General features: G+C 43.0%; 1 protein-coding gene across 3 annotated transcripts in view; it reads left to right on the top strand.

Moving 5' to 3' along the window:
• Positions 1–27,619, top strand: part of THSD7A (thrombospondin type 1 domain containing 7A) — an 862,000-nt gene that overhangs the window by 642,934 nt on the left and 191,447 nt on the right. The window lies entirely within an intron of this gene.

Here is a 27,619-nt window from a genome sequence, read left to right as displayed (position 1 = left end):
CATTTTTGTCTCCATCATCTCTACTAGGAGGCCGTTCCATTAATCTGTCACTCTCTGTTTTCTTCTAAATGTTTAGAAAAATACTGCAAACAGCTTCTGGATTAATTATCTCTCCTCCTTTTCAACTAAACTTTGAGTGCTGCACATATTAATTTTCAAGTTATTAAAGCAATTTACTTATTGCAATTTTTGACCCCCACATAGAGTCAATGATATGTTCCAATTTTCTCTCAGTGGGTCTGCTCCACTCCGTGAGGTTCTCTTAATTTCTTTGGTTTCCTCCAGCCAGCACTGCAGGAAAGAAACAAGCTCCATTCCTGCCCTTTCACTATCAGATTCTGCACCAATATAATATTTGTAGGAATAACATGCCTTCCACAGAATGTTTTAATTTGTCATACATGGAAAAACAGAGAGCGCAAGTCATTCAGGGGAGTATAGGTTGAGGAAAGGCAAACCAGTCCTGACAGGACGTAGATATAATTAGAAAACATTTGTGCTTTGCATTGAACGTTGGGCCTCATTTTCATCTGCACATGTTTTCCATCTGCAATTTTTTGTTTTATATCTCATCTTGCCTGCTTGGCAGTAAAGGTACATTGGATGACTCATAAAGTTATGCAGTACAATTTGTTTTCTTCAAGACAATTCTGCCTCGCTGCCTTTTATAAAAAGAAACCAAACAATCCTTTTTCATGCAAATCATGACTATAAATGAATTCATCAGAAACAGACTGGCTTTGTGTGAAGGAAATAGGTGAAAAAAGTTTCAAACATAATTTTGTTAAAAGCATTCTGTTTTTTTAAAGCTGAGCAGCAAAGTTGACCAGTTAATTTTAACCAGATATTCAGCTGCCACTAACTGCTAAAGTTGTGGCTGAATATCTGGTTAAATCTAACCGCACAAATTCTGTGAGGTTAGATTTAAGGCTGCCGTTTGTGCAGCTCTGAATATTAGGCTAATAGGCATAGAGGTGAATTTAAAAAGCCCGACGTGCACATTAATTAGGTGATGCTTGGAAAGGTCTGGCTTGCACGTTCCAAGAGGACTTAAAAGCCGCCAAGTTACTTGCATAACTCCCGCAATGCGCACATCTGTAATGTTTCCAAGAAGGGGCGGGGAATGGGCGTGGTGTGGGTGAGGCATGGGCGTTTCGGGGGGTGTGAACTTAAGATGTGCGCACAAACACTGACATGACTCAGCACGTGCCTAGGCCCCCCCGCCACGAAGCTTTACTTCTGCTGTGGATGATGTCTAAGTTAAAAAAAAAAGAGAGAAAACTAGACTAATCGATGGAATTTTAAGGGTCGGGGTATGAGTGAAGTTTATTAAACTAAAGGGGTTTGGAGGTCCTATCTTTTAACTGGGCGAACTGGGAACAAAGTGATAAAACTGGGAATAGCACTGGCGCACGCCTCTTTAAAAATTCCTTGATTTATGAGGTAGAAGCAGCATTTGTGCACAGATGCGCATGCCCACTTAATGTTTTGCGCCAGGCTATTTTATAACATGTGCATATTTGTGTGTATATATGTTATAAAATGGTCATGTCCCTGGGTACGGGCTGAGATATGCATGCAAATGCGCGCATGCACGTTAGTTTGAAAGTTGTTGTCCCAGATTTTTCCCCACAAGGAAGCTAACTTTCAAATCTGCTCGCATGTGCCCATTTACGCATGCCTATGGGTGTAAGTAAAGTTGTTATTGTAATTTATCACCTGCGCAGAAAGGATATGTGTAGGTTAAAAAAGTATGAGAACCTGTGCATGCTCAAATGCTCGCTTATGTAAAAACTATGAGCTGTGCAAGTTTGGACATCTGGATAAATTACGATTTATCTGGCTATGCAGCAGCACGTAGCTGGATAAGTCTGAAAAGCGCTAGATAGATGGACAAGTAGCGCTTTTCAGACTTACCCAGCTATTTAAATCTGCTGCGATTTAGCCAGATAAGTCAGAATATAGCGAGATAAGTGCTGCTGCTTATCTGAATAAGTTCAAATTTATCTGTCTAAGTAGCGGCAAAGGCGCCACTTAGCTGAAAGCACTTAGCTTAGCACTTAGCTGAAAGCACTTAGCTTAGCACTCAGCCAGCAATCAGTCAAGACTTCCTCTAAAAAAACTGGAACTAGGACTGTTCAAGTCAAAACATATTCAAATTCTTCTAGTATACGCCCCGCCAGGATTACTAGACTCCGATGCCTCACCCCTCATAGAAACCATTGCTAAACACCAACACAGATTCACCAGCTATGATACTGGGGGACTTCAGTCTGCATGTTGACGCCTCCTCGCTCTCTCCCAATTGTGAAACCTTCCTCTCCACACTCCTGGCATTGGGCTTTGAACAAATTATCAATAAACCCACCCATAAAGCAGGACACACGCTCGACCTCATCCTCCTAAACTCATACCTATCATACAAAAACATTCCAGACTGCACCCCTGTCCCCACAATCAACTACCTCTAGACCTTCAGATCCCATTCAAACTTTACTCATCCGCAAGACCCATCAGAGAAGCATATGAAGGAACCCTTCAAGTCCCACCAACTAAATCCACGCGTCTAACTTCCACCAAAGAACGTGCACTCTCCACAGCGGGCCCCGTCATCTGGAACAACTTGCCCACTGACCTAAGATTGGAACCCTGCCTTCTAAACTTCCGAAAAAAAAAACAACTTAAGACTTGGCTTTTCCTCCAAGCCTTCCCTTAAGTTCTAACATATCAACATACTTCTCAATCAGACTCAGCCTAATTGGCTAGACTCCCTGTCCAGCCCCAGTATATACATATGTATTCAACCTCTAGTTTTTGCTTTCCTTTTACTTCCTGGCTACTCTAGCCCCCAAGTTCAATCTCCCTGTTATATGTAACTGTGCTTTGGCCTTCCTGTTATATGGTTATTTAGTTAGTCCCTAAGTTCCATGTAAACGGTTTGATATGAATCTTGTCATGAAGGCCGGTATAGAAAATGTTAAAATAAATAAATAAATAAGTTGGAAATTAGCCAGATAAATGTGTGCAAATCATATACTTGCATTTTTGTACTTCCAGTTTTAAAAGGTCACACGTATAGATTTTATTCACATTAATTTGATGCTTTTACTCCCCCATTAAGTCGGCTTTTACATGCACTAGTCACAGAATTTTATAACATGCGCAGTGCAATGTAACAACCAGTTTTACTAATTCGTCTCCCAGTTTGCCCAGTCCATCGGCAGCTCATGAAGACCCTCCTGGTTCTTCAGCCTGAAATCCCCTCATTGTACCCAGACCGCCCACCCAGCCATTTTTTAACAACATTTACAATCACTTACACCAGATTGAGCAGAAATAAATATACACTGTTATATGACATATTCAAGTCACTTTAGCAGGTTTTAAAATACCAACTTATTTGCGTAAATGTTGGCCCTGCCCCAGAACGCCCGTGGCATGCATCTTTCTTATATGTACAAAGTTACTCATGGATGGCGATTGATACATAAAAGTTGCAATTTTGAAAATAGCATGCATTCATACGTATGCTATTTTATGTGCACAAGTGCTAAATTTGACATGCCCAACATTTGAAAATTCACCTGCTTATGTGTATGAAACAAATGCTTAGTATATAGGACCCTAAATTTGAAAACCATGGCACAAGCATACTGCAACTTGGTCCTGTTTATGTCGGCTTATTTTAAGCCTGATGAGGTGGGAAGGGAATTTTTTATCAGTTAGATTTATGCATCTAAAAGCTGATTTTAACTGCATAAATCTTTTGAATATTTTTTGACTATTCCTATTATTTTTACCTCTTTGTTTCATTTGCCTCATTTTAGTGTGGTACTACTATATCCAGTATCCTTTGAAGCTCTTTATCATCGTGATCATCATCGTTGTTTATTTATATCATGCTCTTCCATCCAGAGTGTTGAAAGCGTGTTACAACAGGTTTTAGTAACAGTGGGAGCAGGGTTTAGATAGTAATGGGTGTTACTGTGATTACTTATTCTAAAGATTTATTTGTATTTGTAATATTTGGAAATACAATTTATGCTAGTACTTTTTCAAAGGCTACCTTCTTCAAATTTGAAAAGAGGTAAGTGGCACCTTATATACTAACCAATGTATTGATGCATGAGCTTTTGAGGACAGATGCATCTGATGAAGTGGACTCTGTCCTTGAAAGCTCATGCCTCAATCAGGGGTCGATTTTAAGACCCGAGAGCTCATGTCCTTGTACACATGGTTCCCAACGTGCGCATGTTATAAAAGCCGATGGCCACATGCATGTGTGGGTTGTCCGCGACTTGCGCACGCGGGGGAGAATTTTACAAAGCAACGCGTGGCGATGAGCATAGGGCTTCCCCAGCTCCCTCCTAGTCCATTCCAATTAAGGAGCGGACTGAGAGGGAACTTCCGTATACCCCTATCTCACCTTCCTATCTTTTCCCGTCTCCTTCCCGACACCTAACCCCTACCTATTAGTTTTTCTACTTACTTCATCTTTGGAGTTGAAGTAACCTCTGTACACCGGCCAGCTGCCAGCATGCGCTTCCCTGGGACAGCGGCTAATGGCACTATCCCTATGGAGAGGCCCAGCATTTCTGCACGTACTAGAGTTTACCCGCGTGGCCAGGCCCGTTATATAATGCACATGACGTGCGCAAGGCTCGGCCACACACGTAAACCCTGACATTTATGCATGTAGCCTTTTTAAAATCTGGGCTTAAATTGGTTAATCTATAAGGTACCACTCGCCTCTTATCACTTTTGCTGCACCAGACTAACACGGCTATTCCTCTGAGGATTCTTCCTCAAAGTCTGCATTCTTGTCTGTTTTTCCAGCCCGTGCTGTATTGTATGGCCATCTAATAGTGAGGTCCGCACAAAAAAGTGATCTGTCCAGCAAATTGGAATTATTATGATATTAGTCATCATTAGATTCTCATTGTCTCTTACACAAATGAGATCTAGGAGATTCCACTTCTATGTGTTATGTTCTTGATCATTTCATACATTGTGCACAGTCGTGTTATGCACCTTTCATACTACTGTCTATGAGGGTGTTGAAATCACCTAGTATAAGAAATATTAATTCAGTGATAAATTCCAATAGTTCTATCAGAACTGATGCATCAGCAGACAGGAAGTGATAAACAATTCTCATTCTTTTAGTATCCTGTCCTATAAATTTAACCATTAGGCATTCTAGCCAGGCAACTGCTTTGCAAGCTTCAATTTCAAGTGCTAAAGAGTCATGAAATATTATTGCTAACACCCTCCCCTTTGATTTGCCCTTGATTGATGATAATACAAATAACTGTTAGGGCATATTTGAGAAAATGTAATTGTATCCCCTTCTCCCATCCGTTTTTCCATTAGAGATAACAACGGAAGTCAATGTTCATCAACCAAGTCATGGATTAGGGGAATCTTATTTTTGGCCAGTCTAACATTTAATAACCTAAATGAAAATAGTAATGGAGCAGGGGCAACCTGCTTTAATGGTTCTGTTATCTTTATTCAATGAGGTATAGATCACAGGGGTTAAATATTGCTTTTGACTGGGTTTCACTCTATAGTCCCTTTTCCTGCCCCATACAGTTCCTCAGATGAGATCCTCTGGTACAACACATTTCTCTTAAGCTATATTAATTGTTTTTATATATATTCTACTTATTCAGGCACTTCAAAGTGGATTATATTCAGGTACTGTACATATTTCTCTATCTCCAGAGGGTTCATAATCTAAGGGCCTGACTTACTAATGTAACCCTTACCAGAGGTGTTTAGTCCCAAGGGCACACATTACATTTATAACCTCTGGGGCTGCTCTGGCTAGCTGACTTCTTCCCAGCTCGACTCTTAATATCAGGGGGCAGGACTGGTGCAAGCACTAGGTGACATAGGCCTGGGCCTAGGTCCAGGTTTAGGGCACTGCTGACGCTCACGAGCCAATGAGGCAGGGTGAGGTGGCTGCTTCATGCGGCAGAATTTTGAAGCGGCAAAAAGGGCCCCTTCAAAAATCTGCCCAGCCCCTGGCTTATCCTGCCTCCCTCCCCCTCCCAACCCTCTCAAGACTCACAAAAACCCCTGGTGGTCCAGTGGGGGGGGGGGCATTGGCTGGCCCGTGTCACATGGTAGAGGGAATGGATGACCAGCACCATAACATGTGACAGGGGCCGGCCAATGGCACCGGTAGCCCCTGTCACATGGTAGGCACTAAAGGCCACTGATGCCATTTTGGTTAGTGGCAGCCAATGGCCTGGCAGATCACTCCCAGGCCCTCCGGTAGACCACCAGGAGTTTTCATGAGTCTTGGGGGGTCAGGAGGGTGGAGGGGTTAATTTATTTAAATTTTGGGGGGTGCAGGGGTGGTGGAGTGGCAGCATGTGGTCCCTGCTGTGGAGATAAGAGTCAGGGTTGTGACCAGGGGTGAGGGGGGGTCAGCACGACCGGGGAGGTTGGGGCGGCACAAGGCAGAAGGTGCATAGTGTTATGGCCGCCAGCCGCAGCAAGCTGCGACCGGGGCCGACCGTCATGGCCACCGGCCGAGGCGGACCACGGTCGGGATCAACAACTCACCCGAGACATCGGGGGAACCCGGAGGCTCCTGCAGGAGCAGGGAGCCTCCTCCGACGTTCTTCTTGCAGCCTTGGCCGCTGTCTGGGCCAGCCGCAGAGCCCAGCAGGGCTGCAGTGACTCCTCCCTCTTCCTGGCTTCTTAGAGCCGCGCGCACAGCTGAAGAATAGATTTAAAGGGGCCACGACAGGAAATGTTGTGGCTCCCTTCTGATGCTGCTTCCTCTTCCAGGTATTTAAAGGCAAGGTCTGCCTCTCAGACCTTGCCTTGGTATTGAGGTTCCTGCCTGAGTGTGATGAAATTTTGTACCAAGTTATCTCACCCTGGCTTGATGATACCCTCTTATAGAGTCCATCAAGCTAGGGTGAGAGAACATAGTAGAAATTTCATGTTTATGAGACTTTCCTCACTCCACATGATGTCGAATCTTTACCAAGGTGTACTGTGCTGGCCATCCATTGCTCCTACCATGTGACGGGGCTGACCAATGGCACTGGTAGCCCCTGTCACATGGTAAGGACAAAGTGCCACCGACAGCCCCGTCACATGGTAAGGGCAAAGTGCCACAGGCACCATTTTGATTACTGGCAGCCGACGGTCCGAGAGCAGGAGATCGCTCCCGGGACCCACGCTGGACCACTAGGGACTTTTGGCAAGTTTTGGGGGGTAGGGAGGGTGGGGGGTTGTAGTTAATTAAACTTTAAGGGTTGGAGTGGGTTTGGGGTTTTGTTTTTTTTTTTATAAATGTGCCCTTTCTGCCCCCCCCAAAAAAAAAAACCAATAGGAAAACCAAATAAAATTTCGTGGGTTTTCCTTTCATTTTGTTTACTCCCCGAAATGCCAATGAAATAGGAAATATCATCTTTACTTCCTATTTCCCACTCCCTCTCCCCTCCCTTCATCCCCCTCCTGCCCTGCCAACTTCTTTCCCCTCTGCCCTCTCTATTCCTAGCCTGTCATCCTACTCCCTCCGTCCTCGCCTGCCTATCCTTTCCCCCTCCTGCCTCTTCCTATCCCGTCCCTCCTGCATATTTCTACTCCTGACCCTGTCCCTGTCCCTTCTCCTACTCCTTCTTCTCCTAGCACTCCTTCCCTTGTCCTCCCACATCCTCCCTCCACCACTCCTCTCCTCATGCCTCTCCTCTCCTCTCTCCCCATGCTGGTCCCGCTCCATCCTCCTCACTCCTCCTCATCACAAACACCACTCCTCCACAATCCTCCACAACACCACTCCTTAATTCATACCACTCCTCCTCACTCCTCCACACTCCATCACTCCACACTCCATCATCAGTTCTAATTCCCATCCAAAATTTGATCGAAGACACCTACAAGAAAATCTCGACTCTACTTATCTTAATTAAACATCTCCTAAATTCTCTGAAGCTCATAATCAACATAGACAAAACTGAAATAATACTCATGGACAAAAAACCCAATCCAACTCCGCCACCCCTGCCTTTACTTGACAAACAAATGAACTCTATACTCCCCACCACCCACACCAGGAACCTTGGAATTATCATCGATAAAGAACTTTCATTTAAGAACCACATATCAAATAAAACTAAAGAAGGATATCACAGACTTCTAACCCTAAGACACTTAAAACCGTTTCTTAACCCTTATGATTTTAGAACGGTCTTACAACTACTCATTTTCTCCACCTTCGACTACTGCAACTCCTTACTAATTGGAATACCTTATTCAAACCTCAAACCGCTCCAGATTCTGCAGAACTCAGCAGCCAGAGTTCTGACAGGAACAAAAAGAAATGAACACATAACGCCCATAATGATCTCTCTTCATTGGCTCCCAATTAAAGCATGCATCGAACACAAATCAATGACCATCATTCATAACATTCTAAACAATGATCATCAAGGTCTAAATGGCTTAAACATAACCCCCAGAATCCTCAAAGAAACCTATGTTCAAACAACTCAGGATGCTTAAACACCCCCCCCCCCCCCACCCATCAGAGATGCGCATCTAACAACAACAAGAGAAAGAGCCTTTTCCATTGCCTCCCCTAAATTTTGGAACTTCCTACCCAAAGATCTGAGAACCCAACCCAACCTCAAAATGTTCAAAAAAGACCTAAAAACATTGCTGTTTCGCAAATTCTACCCTGACCTTCATACTTCTGGACATCCTAACTCCCAATCGAACTTTCATCCAAAAACCTCAAAATAACTTCTCTCCAACCAGAACAAACAATCCCTTCTCCTCCCACATAATGATACTTTCTGGACTTGAAATGTTTAGCCTCTGTTTAAAATGCACATTGTTATACTTTTTCCACAATTGTTAAGAGAGTTACAATTTAAATTTTGTAAACCGTTATGATGGCTTTACCGAATGACGGTATATAAAACTCCACAAATAAATAAATAAATAAATAAATCACTCTTCTACTCTCCCTCATGCTGCCACACACCCTCAAAGAAGCAGCTGCAGAAAGCCAGGATATATAAACTGAAAATATATCGCACTATGCACTAATGTATGCTAGCTGTGTAAAATGACGTGGCATGCAGTGACCTGGTGACGTAACGCATAACACACTGACACAACGAGCCGGTCGCTGACACAACGCAGTGCGCGTTATTTACCTATGTGATGCGGCAGGCTGCAAATTAGTCTAACCATGCCCTTTTTTTTAATTGCAGGTGCTATTTTTCGCTATATTCATACCTCATTAAGGGCCTGATTCACTAAGGTCTTTCTCCCATTCTGTGTCTAGGGGCCTAAATCTGGTAATATAAAATATGGTGCTGAAAATATAGATAAGGATTTTTTTTAAAGAATATTTTTCATCTAGGTATGCAAAAGATGATACCTCTTTTCCTGAGGAGTTGAATAATTTTTATGTTCTAAATTTAATCTCTATGGTAGCTGCTAAGCAAACAAAGATTTTATTGGCGCTCATATCTTTACAAGAGATTTTAAAGAGATTAGCATTCTTCCAGTTAAAAGATGTGCTGGGCCAGATGGCTTTCATATTGAATTTTATAAAAATAAATGTGCTTATTTAGCTCCTTTTTATATTAGGAATATTTAATTAACTCTGAGATCCTAATACATCAGTAGGTGCCTTGTCACATGCAATTATCATGCTCATTCACAAAAAGGAACATACATTACTTCCTGTAATTTATACCAGCTGATATCTTTGATCACGTTGAATTTAATGTTTCTCTTCAAAATTCTGCAATTGTGTCTAGAAAATATCCTACCCACACTTTTGCATCCTGACCATACAGAGCATATCCTCTGTGTCCAATACAAGGATGCTGTTCAATATTATAAATTTAGTGGAAAAAGAGAAGATTGCAGGTATCTTGTCACTTGACACAAGCAAGACGTTTGATAGAGTGAAATGGACTTTTCTCTTTGCTACACCAAGGAAATTTCATTTTCCTAAAGGGTTTATTGCCTCCATTATGACTTTGTATACTAAATCTAGAGTCTATATTTTATATAATGGGATGATAGCAGATTTATTTTCAATAATTTAGGTGGTACTAGACAGGGGTACCTCCTGTCACTTCTCTCATTTAACCTAATGATTGAGCCACTAGCTTACATTATCATGGAGAGTTCAGTTGTATATGGATACAAAATTCACAAATAAGAGCATAAAACCTTGCTTTATTTTGCTACATTTATTTTCATCACTAACCCTAAAAAAAAATCAGCTATCAAACTGTTCCATGTTTTTGAGAAATCTAGTTGTGCATCCACATAAAGGATACTTTACTTGAAATCTGAATTTTTGATCCTCTCTCCCTTTGTGATAATTTGAATTTATTTATTTATTTTTGTTTTTTTATATTCCGATCTTCTTACATTGGATGCAAATCAAACCGGTTTACAGTGAAACATTGGAACTTGCCTAAGAGCATTACATAGAATGAAGAACATAGAACAGAAAGCAACATAATGCTTGAGAGCAATACATAGAACAAGGAATATATAAAAAACCTTTTGTAACATGGTGTTAAAATAAACTTTTATACAAGGTTGATGCAAAAAACCAATGACTTTAAATGAAAGCAGTCGGAGAATTGCCTCAATTGAGATAGGGTGTGGGGAGGGGAGAAGGGGATAAGGGGAACAGTGGATCAGAGGTAGAGTGTAGGGGAGGGTTTAAGTGTGGATTGATAACAAAGAGCAAAAAACATGGTTGTAGAGGGGAGTGACTGTAAGCCCACAAGGAAACGCTAGGTTAAATAGCCATGTTTTCAGTTTTTTCTTGAATGAAATCAGGCAGGGGTCTTGTCTGAGTTCTAGTGGGAGTGTGTTCCAGTGCATAGGACCTGTGGTGGATAGTGCCCTGTTCCTTAGCGAAGTTTTGGCTTGAGGGATAAAAAGGGTGCCTTGGTAAGCTTTTCTGATCGGTCTCGAGGATTTGTTGGTGTGCAGTTGATATGTAAGATCCATTGGGGCTAAGTTGTATAAAGATTTAAGTGTGATGGTCAGGACTTTGTAGAGAATTCTGTATTTGATCGGCAGCCAGCGGAGGTTGTAGAGGATGGGTGTGATGTGGTCTCTCTTATTAGCGTTAGTCAAGATCCTGGCTGCAGAGTTCTGTAACATCTGTAGAGGCTTAATAGTGGTAGCTGGTAGACCGAGTAACAGAGAGTTACAGTAGTCAATTTTGGTAAGGATGATAGCTTGTAGGACCAGGCGGAAATCTTGAGAGTGCAGAAGCGGTTTTAGCTTTTTCAGAACTTGTAGTTTGAATGGCTTCTAAGCATTTAAATTGACAAATAGGTGTTTATATAAAGATTTCCAAAATGTTTAAAGTTATCGAAATGGAATTATATTCTAGTAGTAAAGGGCATCAAGAGAGATATGATGAAATGGATGGAGCTTCTTAGGACATGGGTTCAGCACATTAACCTACTTGTAGGCTGCATAGATAAATATTTTACCCCATTTTTTGTACCTATTCTAACATATGCCATTCCATATTCTCCTCAAGATTTTTACTGGAATAGATACCTTTTTTCTGGCATCATAGAGTACCAAATATTAAATTAAGTAGGTTTTGGCAAGTTAATTACATGGCCCTCTGTTTTTCCCATATCTTGAATTATATAATTTGGCCTCCAGAGCAACCTATATTAAGAATTGGATAAGTGGAGATTCAACCTTCATTTGGACTTCTCTGGAGAGATACCAAACTAGAGATCTGAATTTGTCTATTTTACTGACTTTGCCTTCAAACACCCAATGGTTTCCATAAATTTGTAGACAAAGCCCCTTATCTACACATACTTTGCAAATATGTCATGCTGTTTATAGTTTGTCTTGAGAAGTTCTCTCCATTGGTTCCAATTTACAATAATCTGTTAATCTCTATAGTTATTTTCTCTCCTGCTAGTGCATACTAGATAGCATGTGGATTGAAGTTAGTATGTTAAGTTTTCATAGAGTCATCATTCAAATTGTTTGAAGATTTGAGATGTGAATTTCTGAAGCCAGACATATTCATATATGATTTACTAGATTGGGGTGAATTATTTGAATACCTAGCAGATTGTTGGGTTCCTAGGCACCCACACAGGCTGAGCTGGCCTGCTGTCTTTCGTGTCCTTATGCTAAGAATATATCATCACTATTTAAAGCGATACCGGATCTTATATTTGGAAGGATGACTTGATGTCTTGTGCAGGGAATGAAGAACTAAATGCTAACCTAGAAGTTGTAGATTGGAGTAGAATTTGGAAATCTGTACATAATGAAGTCATTATTCAAAGAGTTACCTGGACAATCCCCAAGATATGAATTTTCCCAAAATTTTGTCTGGACAAGTCATTACCCAGGTAACAATTTTCTAGATAAAAAAAGGCAGGGGCCGGGGAGCATTCTGCAAGCATAGCTAAAATTTATCTGGCTAGCGCCAATTTTCAGCACTGACTGGATAAACTGAGCCAAGTAACTCTAGTCAAAGAAATCAATGTCCTAAAGTTAAGAGGGTAACTTTATCTGGTTAAATATTTAGACAGGTAGATTCAGCAGAACACTTACCAGAGAATGCTCCGTTGAACATCCAGGTAAAATTTCCTAGATAACTTTGCCATTCTCTGGCTTACTCAGTATGGGCATTAATATCATTTTTTACATTTTCATTTTGATTTAAAAAAAAATAACCCAGAGTCTGTCCCAACCTTTCCCATTTCTTAAACTATGGAGCCCCCCCCTCCACCAGCTGACCCCTTGCACCCAGCCTAACCCCTCCCAGGACTCACCAGAATTGCCCTGGTGGTCTAGGGAGGCCCGGGAGCGACCTCCTGCTCCTGGCCTGGCAGCTGCCATTAATCAAAATGGCACTGACTGTCCTTTGCCCCTATCTTGTGACAGGGCCTCCCCATACCCTTGGACAACCCATGTCACATTTGATAAAGGCAAAAGTCTGGCAGATGCCATTTTGAAATTTCATGTTTTTTCCTATCATTTTTTTAAATTCCAAAATGTAATTACCTATTTCATTGCAAACAACTACCCACCCCTAGAACCTATAGATATCCCTGCTTTTGTTTTGTTTTGTTTTTTTATAAATTTGACCCTACTGCCTCAATGTTTCATTGGAGACATTATGGACAAGTTGGCATGCATCTCTATATGTGATGGTCTTGTAGATGGGTTCAATCCTTTTGGAATAAGATAAAATGTGAAATTTATGTTATGGTTAGGATTTCATATGTGATCACTCTCTCTGTGTCTACTAGGAAAAGAAATACATCTGAATTTCCTTTATGGCACAGAAGGCTGGTTTCATAGCTGCTTCTAGCAGTTTACTTCACTATAGCCATGCATGAAAAGAATATTCCCTAATTAATTTATTGGTATAATCATATTAAAGTTCCTTTGTTTTTGGAAAAATGTATTTTGCAATGAAAAGAGAATTGCATTAGTTTCATTAGATATGGGGTACTGTCTAAGATATTTTAATATGGTTTAACCACTTCCCTATATTTTGCTATAAGACTAATCTTGCTTTTGAGCTTTTTGTTTATGACTGATCTTGATTTACCAGTAGTTTTGCATGCAACATTAATGATTATTTGGAAATATATTCGATTTTTCATGGCATATTTCAGCACTTTGCTCTTTATTACATTTTACATAGAGATATTATGCACTGTACTAAAGTAAATTTTATGTGCATCTACATTTTAAATAAAAAATGTATTGAAAAATAATGCAGATTTCAAATTCAGGAAGAGAAGAGTGAGACTTATACTGGTTGTACTGGTGCACATTCCTTTAGGGGGAGGTGTGTGATTGAGTCCATGTGACTAGAGAACTACAGAGTAACCCCAGGGAGAAAAGTCAGACAGATAAATTTGAGCAAGAATAAAAAGGAGGAAGAGAGAAAAAGAGTGTCCATGGGACTCCACCTCCTGCACAAAAACCATATCTTGGAGGTAGAATAGAAAAGGGGACAGCAACAAGATGTAGCGATTGCTCAGGACGGTAACTTTCAAACCAGCGCGAGGGTGCATATGTGTGTGCCTTCATCAGCCCATTCCCAGGGATGCAGCTATTTTATAACTTGCGCACATATATGCGCGCATGTTATTAAATAGTCAGGCTGAGTGTGTATGTGAGCTGCAACATTTACGTGTGTATCCGGGCGGCTTTTAAAATCCCACGCTCAAGGGCTCATTAATAAGAACAAAAAATCTTGCTTTCTGTGATTCCTCCTATTAGTGTCGGTGTGATACTAATTAGAAGGAACCACAGAAAGCAGATTCCAGTTAAAAAAACCCAAAACTCTGGGGTAAAAAAAAAATTCCGGGTGCCCAATATAAACGCAAAGATACACGGTCCAGGCCATGTATCTTGTGCGTGTATATTGTACCGGTAGCAGGAGAAAACGGACTCTCGTATTGAGTCCATTTTTCCAACCCACACTGTCAGCAACTCTCCTGTGTGCCTGATGCCAAGGAAGTGCTAGGGACGCAAAATTTTCCCTAGCGCCTCCTTTTTAGTGCCACCCCTAATTTAAATATTGCATCACTCGCTCAGGAGAGGTTGCTAGGCATGCATTAGACAAACAGGTGCTCAACATTGAGCGCCTGTTTTCTACGCACAAATATTACATCGGCCCCTATGTGGTTTTTTAACATTTTGCTTTGTCCACATGTGACCTTAGACTAGTTGATTTATTTTCTAGCAGCTCAGCCTATCCTACTATGACTGAGTAATATAATTTCTCCTTCTTATTCTCCTCTTCAGTAACAGTCATATAGTATGATACCCAGTATGCATGGCACTCTACCATGTACATGGTGGTACTGCACATATTTTAAGAAATAAGATTGCAGGTACATCACAGAACAGTAATTTGAAAGAGTAGTCTAGTGGCTAGAGCAGCAGGCTGAAAGCCAAGGTTCAAATCTTGTTTCTTCCATTAATGTTCCTTGTGACCTTGGGCAAGTCACTTTGATTTTCATTGTCTCAGGTATACATTAATGGCCTGATTTTCAAAAGCATTTACACACTTGAAAATGACTTTTACACGCATAAATGCACTTTACGCATGTAAATGGGTTTTTGAAGATTGTTACAATACTAGTTACATTTACAAGTTTAAATCCTTTTGAAAATTACCCCTTAGATTGTAAACCTTTGAGGGCTAACAATAAAAACGCATGAACTAGAAATAAAGAATTATAGAAATTCTTTTTTATTACTAGTATTGCTTCTGTCATTGTGATCACTATCATACCATCTCTGTTGCACAAATTAAAGCAGAATCATGCCTTTCAGTTTTTGCCAAGATATTGCTCCTGGCTATCATACGTATTGTCTCTGGATCTTAGCAACAGCAGAGGAACTACCTCTAGAGGGCTCGAAGCAACATTCCACAGATATACTGTGCAAATTGATAAAAGAGAAATAAAGCAATTGCATGTTAGATATGTCTGGAACTGACAGCTGAGATTTAAAGTGCAATCAGCTCTAGCAGATGTGGTTGGAAAAATACACCAAAAGTAAAATTACCATTAATGGATTTTACGGACTACTGTAGTGGATAATTGTATGCAGAGAAATGAATTTACTTAATAAAGATCAATAAAATTCACATCTAACTCATGTAATGAGGAAATCTAAATTAATTATGAGTCAGGATTCTACTAATAGGAAATCCCAAGCCTTATGAAAAATAAATCAATAAATGCATGTATAGGCAGAATTAGAAGTTTGGTAGTGTGTTATTTTAGTATTTCAGTTCCATCATGTTTAGTTTCTTTCACAGTAGTCATCATACTTACTGTAGGCCCTGTGTTTGTATGATCTTTGATATAGCAAGACCAGACTACAGCATTTCTTCTACCTGTATGTATTCTTACCTATTTAAATGGAAGGTAATGCATTTTTCCAAAGTAGGTTTCCTGCATTTGAAACTTTTCTATTTCTAGTTTCTTGTCGTTGGCTGAAGCCAATATAGGTAAACTTGGAACATTTCAATGGATTCACTTCAAAATTTGAATAAAAACAAAATATGGATAAAAAGTAGATTCACGTATATTATACATTTTATAAGAAATATGATTCTACTTATATCACACATGTATTATAACTTTACATACTGCCATTCATCTAAAAGAATCTCAGTAGACTTTATAACAATTGTAATATACATAGTGCAATATTACAATATAATTGTTAAAAGGTCCAAATTCAGTCATAATCTGGATAGCAAAGTTATAGCTAGATTCATCAAATTGCTATAAATATAGCAGCAATAGCATGAGCGATAAAAAATGGGCATGGTTAGGCTAAGTTCCTGTGTACCACATCACATAGGCAATTTTCGTGAAGCGCAATAAGTTATCGCGATGCGCGTGGCGACAGCACATCATGTGTCATATTACATGGCATGCATTGATTTATGCAAGGCACATTATTTTTCAGGTTTGTATATACCAGCTTAGAGGAGTGGTGAGGTATGGTGGTGAGGCATGGTGGTGAGGTGGAGGAGAAATGGTAAGGTGTAGTGATAAGGCTTGGTGGTGAGGCAGAGATGGAGTGGTGAGATGTGGTGAAGAGGCAGAGGAATAGTGGTGAGGCGTGGTGGTGTTGAGGAGTGGAGAGGATAAAGTGTGAGAAGAATGGGAAGAGAGAAGAGGACAGGCTTCAGGAGAGGAGGGGGAAGAGGGAAGATGAGGGTAGGAGTGCTAGGTTCAGGAGTAGGGACAGGGACAGGAGCAGAGATAGGCAGGAGGAAAGGGATAGGAGGAAATGGGAGAGCGAAGGGGATAGGCAGGCGAGTATGGAGGGAGGAGGATGGCAGGCTAGGGATAGACAGAGAGGGCAGAGGGGTAGGGAGTTTGTAGGCCAGTGGCAGGGGGAGGAAGGGAGGAGAAAGGGGAGAGGGGAGTGGGAGCGAGAGTGAGGAAAAGGAAGGATACCTTTCCGGAAGCAGAAGTGGCACTCCATTCTGGCAGCCAGGCAGCAAGGCACCCTCATCTGAGAGTTTTGAAGTTCAGCGTGGAGCGCAATGAAATGATTATCACAGGGCTGTCGAACATTACACAATGCTCTTCAGTAACCATGCAGCCAGGACATCCAGAGTATCCAAGTGCCAGATCTGGCATTCTACTGCTCAGGCAATATCCAGGTGCAGCGGTGTGAAGTGGAGTGGGGAGCAGGTGACCCACAGATACTGTGACATAAAGGCCCAATTGAAAACAAATGTGTTGAACTGGAACAAATATATACAGCAGACTGGAGGAGAAGCCTCTTATCCGATAGTGCTGATACTGATAGAGGAGCACTTCGTCCAATGGCTGGGACTGGATGTGTTTGAAGACATCACTGAGCAGCTGGACATCACACAAGCTGGAGCCAGTAAATTCACCTTACCTGTAAATGGCAAGGCCGCTACAGTTGCCCTCATCATTTGGCATAAGATGCTTAAATTGACTGAGATGCAAAGTGTGCATCTCATGCCAAATGGTACGTGTGTACTTCTTGGCTTTTATACTTGTTTCTTCTTCTTTGTTTTCACAGCTCTTGCCCAGGATTCTGCCGGTCCCAGCTGTCAAGCCCCAGGGACCAGCAGCACTTTTCTGTGTCCCCTTGTTGATTGACACACAGACACAGGTCAGTGAGGAAGTGGGAGTAGGAGCAGCAGCACCAGCCTCCTGAGCACAGGCAGATGCTGGAACTCCTCCGCTCAGCAAGCCCATTCAGTGTGAGCTTAAAAATATCAGCCTTCATGGAGAACCCAGCCTGCAGTGGGAGCCATTTAAACCAGCCCAACCTCTCTCGAACACACCACATTGCGAGCACGAGGCAGCAGTACTCACCAGGAGCAGCCAACCAGCCCCCCTCTTGCCACTTTTGGAGCCTGAAACATTAGCTTGTGCCATGACTAGCACAGTACTGACACAGGCACCAGCAGCAACAGAGACCTTAATGTATGAGCAGCTGAACCGGCTGGAAAGGAAGCATGGGGTACCGCTCCACCACAAGGAGGGTTGTCAACAATCAAATCTAGGCCCTGCATGATTCTATGGCAGTAGACCCACAAGCTCTGACAATGGTGGTGACATAATTCAACAACATGACCAGCGTATTGACTCATATCTTACAACACATGCCTGAGTCTCTACCTATCCCTTCCCCAGCATCCCATGACTCCATGCCCCGCAGCAGTCCCTGGCCTGAGAGACAACCCAAGGGTAGGCCTCCCAAAGATATATCACTCCCAAGTGGCAAGGCAAGACATGGCAAAGGGCCATGAAGGAGCAGACATCCTGACATTTTATGATAACAAGACATGTCCAAAGAAGTCTGTCCAGGTCTCTGTATAGCTTTCCTGTGCCAGCTAGATGGAAGAAGCCTGCTGGACCTGTCCTGACGACAGCATTTCTATGCCAACTTGCTGATAGGGATTGTCTACTGTCTACCAGTATTGTCCTGCAGTCTAGTCCTAAAGCCTTCCTTGATGCTCTGCCGGTAGTGCAGCCTCCTTGATGCAGTCTCCAGTGATGATCCAGCTGCTGTCTCTTCTCATCATGACTCTCTTCTCATCATGACTCATTTCCTACTCCTGATACTGGTGTCTGATCTCATTTCAACTCATCCTTTTGCTGTCTCCATGCTGATGTCTCATCTCATCTTATCCTGCTGCTGCCTCCATGCCTATATCTCATCTCATCTCAGCTCATCATGCTGCAGCCTCCATGCTGCTGTGTCATCATGCCTTCATGCTGCTGTGTCTTCTCCTGGGGCTCCTGCTTCAATTCTGCTGTGTCTTGTCCTCAGCCTTTATTCTGCACTCTTTGGAACTGGTCCTGCTGCCTTCTTGTTGAACTCTGCTGCCTTGACCCTTAGGGTATCCCTAGAGTGCACTCTTTCAACATGGACTGTCTGGGACCTTCTTCTTAATATCACATAGTTGTGCTTCTATCAGCTCTAACATTAGAGGTATACTGTAGCTGTAGGGGTGTTACTTCCACTTTGTTTTTTTCTGTAATCATCATTGTGCAAAATGACAAGATGGTTAGACTGTATTTGTAATGTTGCAATGTGGATCAATGTATGTACAGGTCTACACTCATTTTAATGACATGTTAATGACAATGTCATGTGCATTTTGATATCTTGTCCATGCAGAATGTGATTACCAAAGATGTTGACTTGCTTTCAATCTGTTGATGACATTTGTTGTATAATAAAGTGGTTATAGGTTGTAGAAAATACTTTCCAGTTGCCTGTCTTCATTGTGTGCTTTTTGTCTTAAAGGTTGACTAGGTCAAAAGCTTGGGATCCATATGAGCTGGCATGGTGGAGTGCCAGTGGCCATTCCAAATAGGTACTTTTCTGACAGGCAAGACCATATGGCCTAGGGCCTACAACCAAAAGCTCCATTGTATGCTCCCAAGCAAGACAACAAGAACTACACAGGAAACTCCTTACTGTGAAACTTCACTATTGACTCCAGTTGCCTTCTCCAGGGAGCATACTCTTAGCTTACTCTTGGGTTCATGGGCCTGTGTGTGAGATGGGCATTAGCTAGTTAGTGTTCACCTCCATACACAGTCCAGTGGAATAGGTATAGAAATGCTTGGCTAGAGGTGCAGTAGCTATATCTTCATTCTATTGGGGACCAATAGGTTGTACAACTATGTAAAGGTCATAGTGCACCTATAACCTATATATGGCTTCTTCCATTGTAAAATATATCACCTCTAACCAAACAATGGACCTTCTCTCTGGCTCTGGCACTGAATGCTATTATGACATAAGTCTTTAGTCAGAGGGCTATTTGAAAATTATAGAAAGCCCTAGGTGTGTTTCATCTCTAGGGAGAGCAAATGTGCAGCTGCAGGTTCCAGAGCCAGAGAGTACATAGTGTAGATCTAAAGTTTATGTAGTGTTAAGTGCAAGTTACACTAATCACCCCACAAGACTTAACATTTGGCCCCTTCCTTGGGTCCTCAATTCACTTAAAAGGCAATCTGGCCCAAACCCTTTTTAGGTTTCACACTAAACAAAATGTCTTTTACTTGCAGGCTGACAACTGAGAAGGAGTGAGGGAGTTATGTAGGTGTTTGGGGACCGAGGAGTGGGGAGCAAGTTCCTGTGGATGCCCATGACTGTCAAGTGTTCATTGTGTCATGCATGTAAGCATTATCTGTCAGGTGTATCCCAGCAGAGAAAAAGTTGAGAACCACTGCTCTACAGGATGAGTGTACCCGTCACTCAGTCTACACTTAAACATCACCTAGATCTCTGAACTCCAAATATACCAGAATATAAATATTGTGTTCCCCAGAGTACAGTTCTCCCATTTTCATACCAATAGATATTCCTTCGCTTCCTTATCTCAAACCCACTGAAAACCACAAGGAACAGGTACCACATTCCCATATCCATCTTAATTTTAAACAATCGTCCTTCTCATTTCCCACAATCCTTGTGGGAAATGAGGTTCATCCCCTTATGTTTTACTCACAACTTTGGCTTTACTCAGCCTTTCAATATGATTTCTCTACTCCAGTAAAGTTTAGGGTTTTACCAGTATCCTTCATGCCCTGGGCGCTTTATGAAGTCTCTTCATATCAGAAAAACCCCTTTCTCCTTCCTCTAAGACAGTTCCTGAAGGGGAGGAATTGCCTCTTTTCCACATTTAACTTCCAGTTTTTCCTCAGGGAGAGAGACCCCTTCTTGTTTTCCACAGCCTTGGGCCTCTTCCCATGAGGAGAAGAGCCCCTGCAGGGTTCCCCATCCCATCAACCCACAAGCTGGCTACTCCAAGCTACTACATCCTAGAGATCCCTTTCACACCAACTCCAACCTAGGAAAAGGCAAAAAGGGCGCAGTCCCACCAAATCCTCCCAAATGTATCCCTACTGCTAAACCTTCTTCCACCAATCATTTAAACCCATGCAGTAAAGGGAACCAACACACAATCTATCATTCATAACATTAAGAACATCATATAACCCTCCCCACAATAAATGCCATTCTATGGTCATTCAGTGGTACTACACCTTACAAAAGAACATCAATCTTATAAATGGGCTCTGACTGACGGCCCACAAATGCGCAGTAGAAAGCAGCTCTACCGTGAATGCGTGGGCGAGCACGTCGGTCAGAGCAGAGCGTGACCTGCTAAAAAACATGGCGCTGGGAGGAGCAGTAACGGTGGTGGTGGCGGCAGAGAGGAGAAGTACCGGCAGCGAGGAGCATGCGAGGGAGGGACCCCCGGAGATCTTCCGTCTGCACCGTCCTAGAGTGACTGAGGGGAAGGGGGAGGAGGGGAGTGACTGTGGGGAAGGGGGAGTGACTGAGGGGAGGGGGGAGTGACTGAGGGGAAGGGGGAATGACTGAGGGTAGTGACTGAGGGGAAGAGAGGAGTGACTGGGGAGTGATGGGAGGGGGGAGTGACTGAGGGGAAGGGGGAGTGACTGAGGGGAGGGGGGCAGAGGGATGTGAGTGAGTAAGTGGGAAGGGTAAGAAGTTGTAGAGAAGAGAAAAAGAGGGAGTGGAGGAGGCTGAGGGACAGGGAAGGGGTTGTGGATGAGCTGAGAGGGGATTGGAGGGCATGAGAGTGAGGAATGGGATTGAGAGAGGGTGGGGAGTGACTGAGGAAAGGGGAGGGAGGGGTGGGTGAGAGTGAGGGGAGGGAGGCAGTGGGAGACAGAGGGATGTGAGTGAGTAAATGGGAAGGGTAAGAAGTTGTGGAGAAGAGAAAAAGAGGGAGTGGAGGAGGGCTAAGGGAGAGGGAAGGGGTTGTGGATGAGCTGAGAGGGGATTGGAGGGGATGAGAGTGAGGAATGGGATTGAGAGAGGGTGGGGAGTGACTGAGGGAAGGGGAGGGAGGAGGAGGTGAGAGTGAGGGGAGGGAGGCAATGGGAGACAAACGGTGAGTAAGACTAAGGGGAGGGAAGGGGTGAGTGACCAAGGGGGAGGAGGATGAGTGACCAAGGTGAATGAGCGAGGGGAAGGGGAATGAGGGAAAAAAGTGTAGAAAGGTGCTGTGTTCGAAAATGGACTGAAAAAAAAAATTAATGTAGCCCATTATGGGCTTAACGGCTTGTAAAAACATAAGATATGCCATATTCAAACAGACCAAGGGTCCATCAAGCCTAGTATCCTATCTCCAACAGTGGCCAATCTAAGTCACAAATACCTGTCAAGTACCCAAATATTAAATAGATCTCATGTTACTGATGTCGGCAACAAGCAGTGGCTATTCCCTATTGATTATTAGTAGTTTATGGACTTCTCCAGGAACTAATCTAAACCTTTTTAAAACCCAGCTACACTAACTGCTTAACTATATTCTCTGCAACAAATGAGGGAAAATAATTTTCTCCAATTTGTTTTAAATGTGCTACTTGCTAACTTCATGGAGTGCCCCCTAGTTCTTGTATTATCTGAAAGAGTAAATAACCATTTCACATTTACCTGTTCAAGTCCTTTCATGATTTTGTAGACCCCTATCATATCTCCCCCTCATCCATCTCTTCTGCAACCTGAACAGCTGTAATCTCTTTAGCCTTTCCTCATTGGAGAGCTGTTCCATGCCCTTTGTCATTTTGGTCGTCCTTCTCTGTTTTTTCTCCAGTGCAACTGTATCTTTTTTCAGATGTAGTGACCGCAATTGCACACAGTATTCTAGGTGCAGTCTTCCATTGAGCGATACAGAGGCATTATGACATTGTTGCGGGTCCCGGCCACATGAGTGCCGCGACCGGGCCTGCCCACCTCGCTCAGCCCTCCACTAGCTCCGGTCTTGCTGCGGCTGACAGTTCCCGGCATCCCCAACGCTCACCACGGCCCTCTCCAGCTTCCTCCAGGCCGCAGGCCTTATAGCGGAGCTCCCATCAGGGCTCCACATCTTTGGCTGCCTCAGCCCCACCCCGAGGTGTGCACATGTCAGACATTATTCTCTTTAAAGGGCCCAGCGTGGGAAATCCAGCTCGGCTGCTGCCCAGTGATGTCACTTGAACCTCCCATAAATAGTGAGGCCTTGTCCCCAGGACATTGCCTTGGCAATTGGTTTGCACAGTGGTATAGCAAGTTTGCCTCCTGTGTTCCAAGTGTCTCCTTGTTCCAGCATCTCCTTGTTCCAGCGTCTCCTTGTTCCTGAGTTTCCGTTGGTTCCCGTATCCTCACTCAGGTAGTACCACTCGGACTGATCTCTGGTACAGACCTCGGCCTGTCTGACTACTCTCTCGTCTGCTGCCTGGAACTGACCACTGCCTACCTGACCATTCTCTTCGCCTGCTGCCTGGAACCGACCCTCACTTGCCTTGACTACACTAGGATTGACCTTGGTATTTGACCCCTGCTTTGGCTGACCACTCCTGGACTGATACTCTGGCTCTGACCCTTGCGCTTCACTCGGGCACTCTCTTCTGGCCTACTGTGGCTACCAGATCAACCTGCTTGAAATCCACCCGCAGCTTTCACCTGACTAGACCCGCAGGCGCTGCCTGTCTCACCCGGAGAACCTTCCTGAGCTGTTACCTCCCTGAGGTCTTTGGAGCTTCCAGTTCAGGTCTGGTCCATCCTCTCTGCATCAGTGACGCACCCTTGCTCATGGTGGGCACACCCCTCCGCTACCTCTCCGGGAGACCATCTGAGACCCACCTAAGTAAGGCGGTCCGGGTACTCAAGGGCTCAACCTGCGGAAACCTCGGACTGTTATTGGTGAAGCTCCAGATAGCTTCTGTCTCCTTGTGTACTCCACCTCCTGGTGGCAGGCGCTCTCTGGGTCTGACCAGAGGGCCGTACCAATCCTGTACCAGGCCAAGGGTCCACCTCTAGTGCAACAGACATCCTCCGTTTTATTTGCCATTCCTTTCCTAATAATTCCTAACATTCTGTTTGGTTTTTTGACCACCACAGCACACTGAGCCAACAATTTCAATGTAATATCTACTATGACACCCAGATCTTTTTCCTAGGTGATAACTCCTAAAATAGAATCTAACATTGTGTAACTACAAGGGTTATTTTTCTCTATATGCGTCACCCTGCACGTGTCCACATTATATTTCATCTGCTATATAGATGTTCAATCTTCTAGTCTCACAAGGTCCTCCTGCAATTTATCACAATCCATTTCTGATTTAACTACTCTGAATAATTTTGTGTCAACTGTAAATTTGATGACCTCATTCGTTGTGCCTCTTCAACAAGTAAATCATTTTTAGATTAACTGCAACCAATGAATATTCTGGGGTCTTCCCCACCCAAAATATCCTGTGCGACTAGAACAGAAAAGTGAGCACAAATTTGGGGGTCCACCCACATTTACAAATGGTAGAGCAGGTTGTATATAAACTAGGGAAAACATGTAACATGGTATTTGGACAGAAAGAAATGTGCATATCTCAGGTATCTGTGAACCTCAAAGCTGAATGCCGAGTGCCTTAAAGGCCAAGGAAGTGAAAAAATAGCAGTATGATTGCATGAGCTGCAGGATATTTCATTTAAAACTGTGTAATTTAAATAATTAACAAAACAAGTATGCTACACATTTTCATAGTGACAGACAATATCGTAATATCTTAGGGTGGTCTACGAAACAAGTACTCTATGCCCATTGCCTCAATCCATGAAAAAAAAAATTATAATCTAGTTTTCAGATGAAACAGGGCAACTGATTGGTTCCCTTATTTTACTGCAGGATGATAGCCACTTTGCTGTAGCCACCAGAATTTATTAGGAAATCTGGACCCTGAATTCAAACCAATTCCATACCAGAGTACACATAGAACATAGAAAGTGATGAGGTCCATCTAGTCTGCCCAGTTTGCTTCCTTTTATGATGCTGCAGACTGGTGTCAATCTTAGGATTTCCCATAACCTCTTCACAAGGATCTTCTGTGTTTATCCCATGTCTTCCCGAATTCAGGTTTTTTTTTAACCTCCACAACATCAACTGGGAAGCTGTTTCATGAATCTACCACCCTTTCTGTGAAGAAATACATTTTACTGTTATTCCTAATGAGGTCAATATTACCACCATTGTTTGAATATTCGATTGTGTTTAGTGTCCACCATTTAGCCAGCTCAAGAGTTATCCAGCTCAGTGGTGGGTGGAATGGGAACCTTCCTGGGCATGGCCACTTCTCCAGTAAACTTAGGTCTGAATGCATCAAGCCACGATGTTTCTACATGGGAAGGCTCCCACTATCGCAGGATGGTGTATCCGCGATAGTTGGCCATTCACCCAAAAAACATTTTGGCTGTATTGCCGCATTGCTTCATCTCGCAACAAAACACTGGGGCAGGTTTTCAAAGGGGTACGAGTGCAAGGTATGCGCGTATCCCCGAAAATCTGCCCCAAGCTCCCCCTGCGCACGCCGAGCCTAAGTTGAATAGGCTCGGCGGCACGCGCAAGCCCCGGGACGTGCGTAAGTCCCGTGACTTTCCTGGGGGGGGCCTGTCGGGGGGGCGTGCCGCGGCCGGTGTGTCATCGGGGGTGTTCCGAGGGCGGGGCCATGGGCGTGGTTCCAGCCTGGGGGCTTTTCAGGTGCGTGGCCAAGGCCTCCGAAACTGCTCCCGGGCCAGGGAATCACATGTCGGCAGCTGGCCGGCATGCACGAGTTACGGGGAATTAGTTAGGGCCGGGGGCGGGTTAGTTAGGGGAAGATAAGGGAAGGTGGAGGGCGCCGGAAATAAAGTTCCCTCCGAGGCCGCTCAGATTTCGGAGTGGCCTTGGAGGGAACGGAGGCAGACTGCGCGGCTCGGCACGCGCAGGCTGCCGATTTTGTGCAGCCTTGCGCGCGCCAACCCAGGATTTTAAAAGATACGCGCGGCTACACGCGTATCTATTAAAATCTGGGGTACTCTTATTTGCGCCGGGTGCGTGATCACAAGTATGCGCGTGCGTACTTTTTAAAAATCTTCTCCACTGTGAGGCAAAACAACATGGCATTGTCCCTTTATTTATTTATTTATTTTATTTAAAACTTTTTTATACCGAAGATCATGTACAAGTACATATCGCTTCGGTTTACAGAGAACCAACAATTGGAAATTACAGCAAACAATATGAACAAAAAATTGGACAATAATTGAACAAGATAATTGAACAAAAATAATTGAATTTATCTGTAATGTCAGCTCCCAAAGCATGCTCCACCATCGCCTTAAAGGACAAACCCAGGGAAACATAGTTGTGCCCAAAAATATAAAAAGTGTATAGGGGTCAAACTCACCCCCCTCCTCACCCCGGAGTTGCCACTTGAGTGATGGTACCAACATCCATACAAAAAATATTTCAAAGGTCATATGATGACAGAGCCTGCACCCCAAAACCTAATCAGAAAGTATAAAATAGCTGGAATAAGGCCCCCCTACCCCCCTTTTCCATATATAACATGGCAGGCAGTTCACTCCCCAGCTCCCCAATTTCTCTCCCTGTTTTAAAAAATACCCTTCAGTATCTAGTGGTGGCCTCCCTCCTCCCCACAGACCCTCCAAGTTGTAAGAATCATTGGGTTCAGGTGTGACCCCCTTCCTACCTCCTCAAACCTTTCTCCCACACCCCAATGCTTTGAAAATCTGAAGTCCACCACTCCAAAGAGACCAGGGCACCATTTTCCAAAATGGCACCAACCTGACTTTACTGCTTTGACAGAGAGTTCCCCATTTTAAAAGATAGAACAGAATTTAGGACACCTACTGTCCTTTTAGTGAACTCTCCTAAAGAGAAGCTTCTACATTGTAAAAGATAGAGCATTCTCCCGATTAAATTTCCTATTTTATAACTTACACTACTGCCATTTACTGGCCGAGAAGGGCCATACCAGTATTTTGCAAACTGTGGTGGGAGCTGCACAGTTTATAAAATACCACATAGTTCTTCTCTGAAAGAATACATGTTCTCAGTGTTTCAATATGGGCGAATATTTCCCGTGCAAGAAATCTCACTTTATATACCTATTTTATAAACATATGCGTTCATATATTTTAGGCATGTAAAAATATAACATGTATGTGTAATAACCCCAATATGTATGTGTAGGCAGATAATTTATAAAGTATATGCGTATAGTATTTTGAAAGTAATTACTTGCATGCATACTTGAATAAAATAACAGTTCGCCAATACCTCTGCCAGTTCACCCAGTCCATCTCCAGTTCATCTAGACCCTATAGCACTTTATCCTGAACCCTACCAGTTCACCCAGACCTCCCACTCAAAAATTGCGCACAACAAACAAGATCAATTTCACTTGTGCCAGTCAATTAGCAGGTGTAAAAGTGTACAAATAGGTTTGGTAATGTGCGTATAGCTTGCAAAACAGTAACTATCACATGACCCATACACCCTTGTCCCTCCCCTTTTTTCTGCTAATAAAATGTATATGTGAAATGGAAAAATGTACATTCTCTTGATGTTTATAAAATAGCATATCCGCACGTACATGCTACGTACGCACATATATTCCATTTTTACATGTGAAACCCCTTTGAAAATTTACTCCATACTTTGCAATTAGGTGGGAAATTGAAAATTGCCTCTTTTTTTTTTTTTTTTGTATAATAT

The sequence above is a fragment of the Rhinatrema bivittatum genome, chromosome 2, assembly GCF_901001135.1.
Source record: "Rhinatrema bivittatum chromosome 2, aRhiBiv1.1, whole genome shotgun sequence".
Classification (NCBI taxonomy): domain Eukaryota; kingdom Metazoa; phylum Chordata; class Amphibia; order Gymnophiona; family Rhinatrematidae; genus Rhinatrema; species Rhinatrema bivittatum.
This window is presented reverse-complemented; position numbering and strand designations above follow the sequence as displayed.